Here is a 5979-nt window from a genome sequence, read left to right on the forward strand (position 1 = left end):
ACTGGAGCCTTGCCGAAGATGGCACGTCCGTTACACTTCTCCATGTGGCAGAGTCACCATTTGAGTTCCTCTTTGGCTTCCATATTCAAGGTCACAGCGTCTTCGTAGGAGGCACCTGTTCATAGGTAGGCCGCTTGCAGGCGTTGTAGTGCCCTGTAGTTGAGCAGGCTTGGAGAAATTGCTTGGAAAGGAAGGCTGACCATACGAGCCAGTTGAGAGATCTGCGGGGTGCGCAGCAAACAAGAGATTTCTTTTTTGATAGACTTTACTTTGGACATGGGTAGTTGGAGTCTGAGTTGAATCTATCCGCGACCCCAGAAATCCTATGTGTTGCATGGGCGAGAGAATGGATTTCTCCTAGTTGATTAGGAACCCCAGATTTTGGAGGAGGGTCATGGTCCAGGTCAGGTGCAAATGCAGTGTGCTTTGGGAAGACGACATTAGCAGGATGTCGTCGAGGTAGATGATGAGATGTACGCCTCGACTCCTCAGAAAGGCGACCACCAGCTTCAGAATTTTGGTAAAGCACCACGGGGCTGAGGAGAGTCCTAATGGGAGGCATGTGAATCTCCATTTCTTTCCATCCCACATGAATTGCAGAAAGTTGCAGTTGCTTGAGGTATGCATCCTTTAGGTCCAATTTGGCCATCCAATCTGACAGCTGAAGTAGGTCGCGAAGACAGTGGATCCCCTCCATTTTACATAGTTACATAGCTGAAAACAGACTTGCGTCCATCAAGTTCAGCCTTCCTTTAGTTCATATACTCAGTAGTTCGTTTGTGTTTAAAATAAATAAATAACTAAATAAATAAAGGTTTCAAAGTGAAGCTTCAAAAATTAAAAGCTAAAATAGACAGTCAAAAAATACTGAAATAATGAATGTTTTGTGTCATGCTGCTCTTCTTTGCTTATGTTTATATTGTTCTTAGTTTTCAGTAGTTACATACCTTATTCCCCCCTCCCCCTCCCCATAGTAAACCATTGTATGCGTCAAGGTATGGAAATAATCAGACAAAAAGCTGCCAATTGAAGGCCAATCATCCACCAAGATAAAACCAAAAAGCTACATGCGAAAGCTTCTGGTCCTCTGAAATGGATGTTTTAACATAAAAAAGGACTAATGTGATTTTAGATTTGTTTTCTCCGGAAAGAGTGCTGCGTCACTCTCAGGAGTAGGTAGACGCTCTTTGTACACCTCTGTGTGTGATCTCGAACTGTTTTAGCCGTTTTTTTCTCTCCTTTGAAGATAACTGCTTATTTGTGATATCCTCCAGTAAGAGTGTTAATGCATCTTGAGGCTTGTTTACTCTCTGGTATTCATATTGATGTGGTGTGGCCTGGGCCTGTGTGACACTAGAATGAAGTGTGGTGTCCATATCAGCTCCTGGATATTGTATTTGAATGCGTCATTGATGACCAAGATAATCCTCTACTGCATTTTTCAAAGATAAAGGAACACTCAATATGTCTGGATAATTGTCCATCATAAATGTCATCATAAATAACTTGTGGACAAAAGTTCACTCAGGTCAGCCTCTTCTTTAGAACGTAGTATACAGCTAGAAAAGGTCTGTACCATCAGAGCTCTGTTTCCACTGGTATCACACAGAGGTGGCATTTCTCTATTAAGACTTATCCTTGCCATCATTCTTATTAAAAGTTGTAGCTTCCTTTGATTTTCTGATGGAAGAAGGAGACAGCAAACCTGTAGAGCTTCAATGGCTACAAGCTTTTTGTGCAGGAGACCAAGAACATTCACAAAGACATCACACAACTGAAATGTAAGCAGTGTTTCCTGAAGGTATCCATGATAATCGGCAATGGTCTTAAAGACATCTTTCTCGAACCCCACATACATGGACTGCTTCATATCTGAGCAATCTTTCAAATTTGCTAAGCATTTAATTTCTGACAATAACCAGTGTGGAAGCTCCTTTGAGCGGTCTTCTAAAACCACAATATTATGTTTATTGATATTGTACATGTGGCAAACCTAGCCACTTCAAATTATATGGCTGTGACTTTAAAGGTTGTCTGAAAAACTGCTGTAATACTGTGTTTAAATGTATGCTGCTTACTGTGTCTAACTGTATGCTTGTCTGTGTAATATAGAGCATTCGTATGCTAGCAGCCGAAAGCCGCTAGCATTCACATGGTCGTTTCACGAACAGCAACTTTACCGGCTGTTCGTGAAACGAACCAAGTACTGAACAAGAGCCCACACACAGAGGGTCGTGTGGCTCCAATTAACGGATTGCAACATTGTTGCAATCGGTTGTTAAGTGATTTCCTGGGTGGCCGTCGTTCGACTACCGACCACACGGCGGGCGGCCATCTTGGATCCTTTGTTAGCCCAGCGGTGTTTGGTCGTCAAGCGCCTGGAACTAAAATCGGCTACTCGACGGCGCGAACACCGCTGGACATCCAGGCCGTTCGGGAGCTCCGGTCTTTTAGTATTGGGTTCCCCAATCGGTGTTCGGTACTTTTAGGTGAATGTAATATAAAGTATGTTTTCGTGCGCCGTTCGGTTATTTAAGCTGGGATCTGAGCGGTACTCGCACGAAGTATGCGCTGAGACCCCAGCTATCTACCGAACGGTCATTCATAATAATCACACGAATACAACAAAAGTTACATATTTTTATGTTAAAAACCGGTTCTGCTGTACGGAGGGATAACCCAATTAACAGGATATTCTAGTGGGATTATCCCTCTCATACAGCAGTGCATGGTGGGAGAAATGCTCTGTAAATTATGTTTCCCATGTAGTCCACTACTGTAATACCCCTGTAATACCCCTTGCATGGGGAATCGCATAAATACTGGAGCATGTGAATAAAAACCTCAGTTGACTCCCAGAACTGTGTTTTGTCCGGTTACTGGGGGATTTGGGATATTACCTTCATTTCCAGCGCTTTACTTTGGATTACTTTCTTAACCAGCGGAGATATTGGGATTTCATATTGCAGCTCTGCTACAGTACACATTGTGTACTTGACATTCATCACGACATTCAGAGAATCTAGTCCAAGACTTTATCTGCAAATGCAACAAAGTCCTAGATTTCCACATCTCTTCAACATCTGCTTTTGTCAATTCTCTGCGATAAACCAGTCGACAAACACGCACCTTACCGATTGCAATGCTGTGGCGTTTGTACCACATTTCAGAGTTCATTACAATGGGCTTTACAGGAACACGACCTTGTGATGACAGGGATTCCCGATTGTCCCACTCAGGGAATGGAATTGGCTCTGTGCTGTACTGTGGTCTTTTGGGATATGGTTTCAGTGGTGAAACTGGAGGAAACCTGTATAAACAGCTGTTGTCTTCAAAATCCTCTTTTCCCCATCTCCCTTTAACATCTTCAATAATGTGGTTCTTTTGAAACTTTTTAAGAAGTTGAACTGTTTAATTACGAATTACTTCGGGACCAAAGTTCTGATTGCATTGGAGCAGCTCATGCAAAAAGTCTACCGCCTCAGACGCAGTAAAGCACTGATCATAGGTTTTAAAATGGATGCGATGTCTTCTCTGTGGCATTCCTGCATGGAAAAGCTCAATGGTCTCATTCCACAGCTTGGTGGCCCGGTAAGGTCCTGGCCCGATGATTCGGGGTTCCATGTTGCCCTGGGGCCGGATCCGGGCTCGCTCCCTCTCTCTGGTCTCCTGGAGATGGTCTCACAGTTTGAATCGTGTACCTGGCGCATACCTCACTCCCATTGTCCAGGTGGGTACCAGGACCGGGACCTAGCGCACCATTTTGAAATGTGGTACCTGACATACGCGTTGAGAGGTTTCAAGTTGATGATGGGGCACACGCCACTGCCTTTCTTTGGGACTAGGAATAGATTGATGATAAATCCAAGTGTAGGCAACAAGATTTCTTGGATGGCATTTTTGTGTGCCAGTTCCCAAATTTCCTGGGAGACCAGGTCGGCATCCTGTGGGGAAAAAAAACAATCCCTTTGGTAGGGAACAATCGGAGAGGCATAGACTTTCAGTAGAAGGGGTGTGTTAGGGAGCTGGGATATCATCCCCTGCATCCTCCGAATCAATGTCAGACCCCCATCTAGGTCCAGATAGGACTCGCTTAACTACTCCTCCTCAGAATTGCTGAGATCAGACGCATCAGTGTGGGCCTTAGCCCTCTTCCATACCGCTTTTGCCCGGCTAGTGGCTGATATGTGCAGTTGTGCTAGTTGCGCGCCATCTGAGACAGGTGCAATACTAACCGTTACAACGTGTTTGCATTTGGACAGGGCCTTCCGGCCTGGTATGTTCAAATTAGTGGCCACAGCGGGTGGATCTGTCGCAGGGACAGAACGCTGCACCTGCAAGAAGGTTTGGGAAATGGTGGTTGACAGGGAACTGGACACAAAGCACATAGCCGAAACCAAAGCCTTGGTCATAGATTTGGACATAGAGGAGTCCAGAATTGCTTGGAACTCGTCTGAGCCCAACAATCCGACTTCCTCATCCGAGGCGGATGGGGAGATCCCTGTAGGGGACCCAGGAGCCTCCTAATCCACCTTAGGTGAAGGCATATTAGCGTTTTGCATGTTATTCAAACTAGACAAATAAGTGCCTGCACAGGCAACTCAAAGGATAAAAGTAAAGTTGGAGAAACCCTGATGCTGCAAGTTATAATTTAATAGAATACCCTGATGTGCAGCAGCAGAATAGTGAGCAGAGACACTATTAACAGAGACAGGGCCCAGGGGAAAATGACTAGAAATTGTAGGAAAAATTAGCAAATTAAACTCAGTTATATAGAGGAGCAAGGAGCCGTCTGGGTGCCAAAACAAGCTAATGAAAATGGCACCCTGGCAGCACCCCAGAGGTGAGGTGTAAAGGCAGTTCCTGCGCAAAGCACGCGAAAACCGCACAGAAAAAATGGCTGCCGCAACCCACCGGGACCCCAACAAGATGGCCGCGGGTGAGTGTGCGGCTCTGGGAAAATGGCCGCCTTCAGCGAGCGGTTTAACCAAAAAGGTAGGCGCCACAAGCGGAATACGTCTCTAACACTCTGGCCGCCGGAGGTTGCCTCGCGGATGAGCGCCCACTGAGTTGGCCATGAACGGGGCTGCTGGAGACCCTGGCCGAAGGAGGGTGAGGCTAGCCGGACAAAAATAGGGGATGAGCGAGGTGGGTGCCCGGTGAGGGAGGATGCCCCTCTGGGAGGGGAACCCAACAGCAGTGAGTAGGAGGGAAGGGAACACCCACAAAGCTAAATCCACAGTACAATACAATGTTTGAAATATGTATTCAATATAAGCAAACAATGAATAGAGCAAATAACAAAGGGGTCCAGTAAGGGCTCAGAGGACCCCCTCCACGAAAAAAAGGGGTGGGAGGGAGGAGTTTATCCCAGGCCACCACAGGACCACAGTAGTAAAAGGTATACTTAGCTGAGGGAGCAGCAAAGAAAAAGGAAGTGGAGAGAGAGGTCCTGCCTTATATAGGATTGTGCCTGTATTTCATTGGCTTATGTGTTATGCATATAATGTATGTACAGGATGTTATTTTTTTTATTTTCCATTTTTTTTTTCAACTATGTTAACGTTATCTTGCTTTGCTGCTGAGGGAATTAGAGAGTGCAGCATAATATGAGCCTCCGTGTCTTTAATAAAACATACAATTAAGGGCTAGGTCATGGTACTAAGATCTTCAGTATTACACATTGTCCTGCTTTTCAGATTAGAATACGGATAGCCTTTTCCTTCCTGGGGATATCGCTCAGGATATGCAAACATATTGTAGTCAGAAAGATCTCTGCAGTCACATACTGCCTGTTACAGCAACTTGTTATAACTGCTTTTCTATCCTATGTTATGAAGTTCATAACTATTCTGATTGTTTTCACTATATTTTCTTCTTACAAACCACGTTTGTGTTTGAAGAACATTATAAATATCATAAAGCAATATGCAGCAATAATCTGTATACAACTTGTTTTTTTTTCTGTATTGTGTATAC

At 44.8% G+C, this 5979-nt stretch overlaps 1 pseudogene; it reads right to left on the reverse strand.

Annotated features, from left to right (window-relative positions):
- Positions 1–1117: 1117 nt before the first annotated feature.
- On the reverse strand, positions 1118–3657 carry LOC134601681 (DEP domain-containing protein 1B-like; annotated as a pseudogene).
- Between the last annotated feature and the right edge of the window lie 2322 nt (positions 3658–5979).

This window comes from Pelobates fuscus, chromosome 3, assembly GCF_036172605.1.
Source record: "Pelobates fuscus isolate aPelFus1 chromosome 3, aPelFus1.pri, whole genome shotgun sequence".
Lineage (NCBI taxonomy): Eukaryota > Metazoa > Chordata > Amphibia > Anura > Pelobatidae > Pelobates > Pelobates fuscus.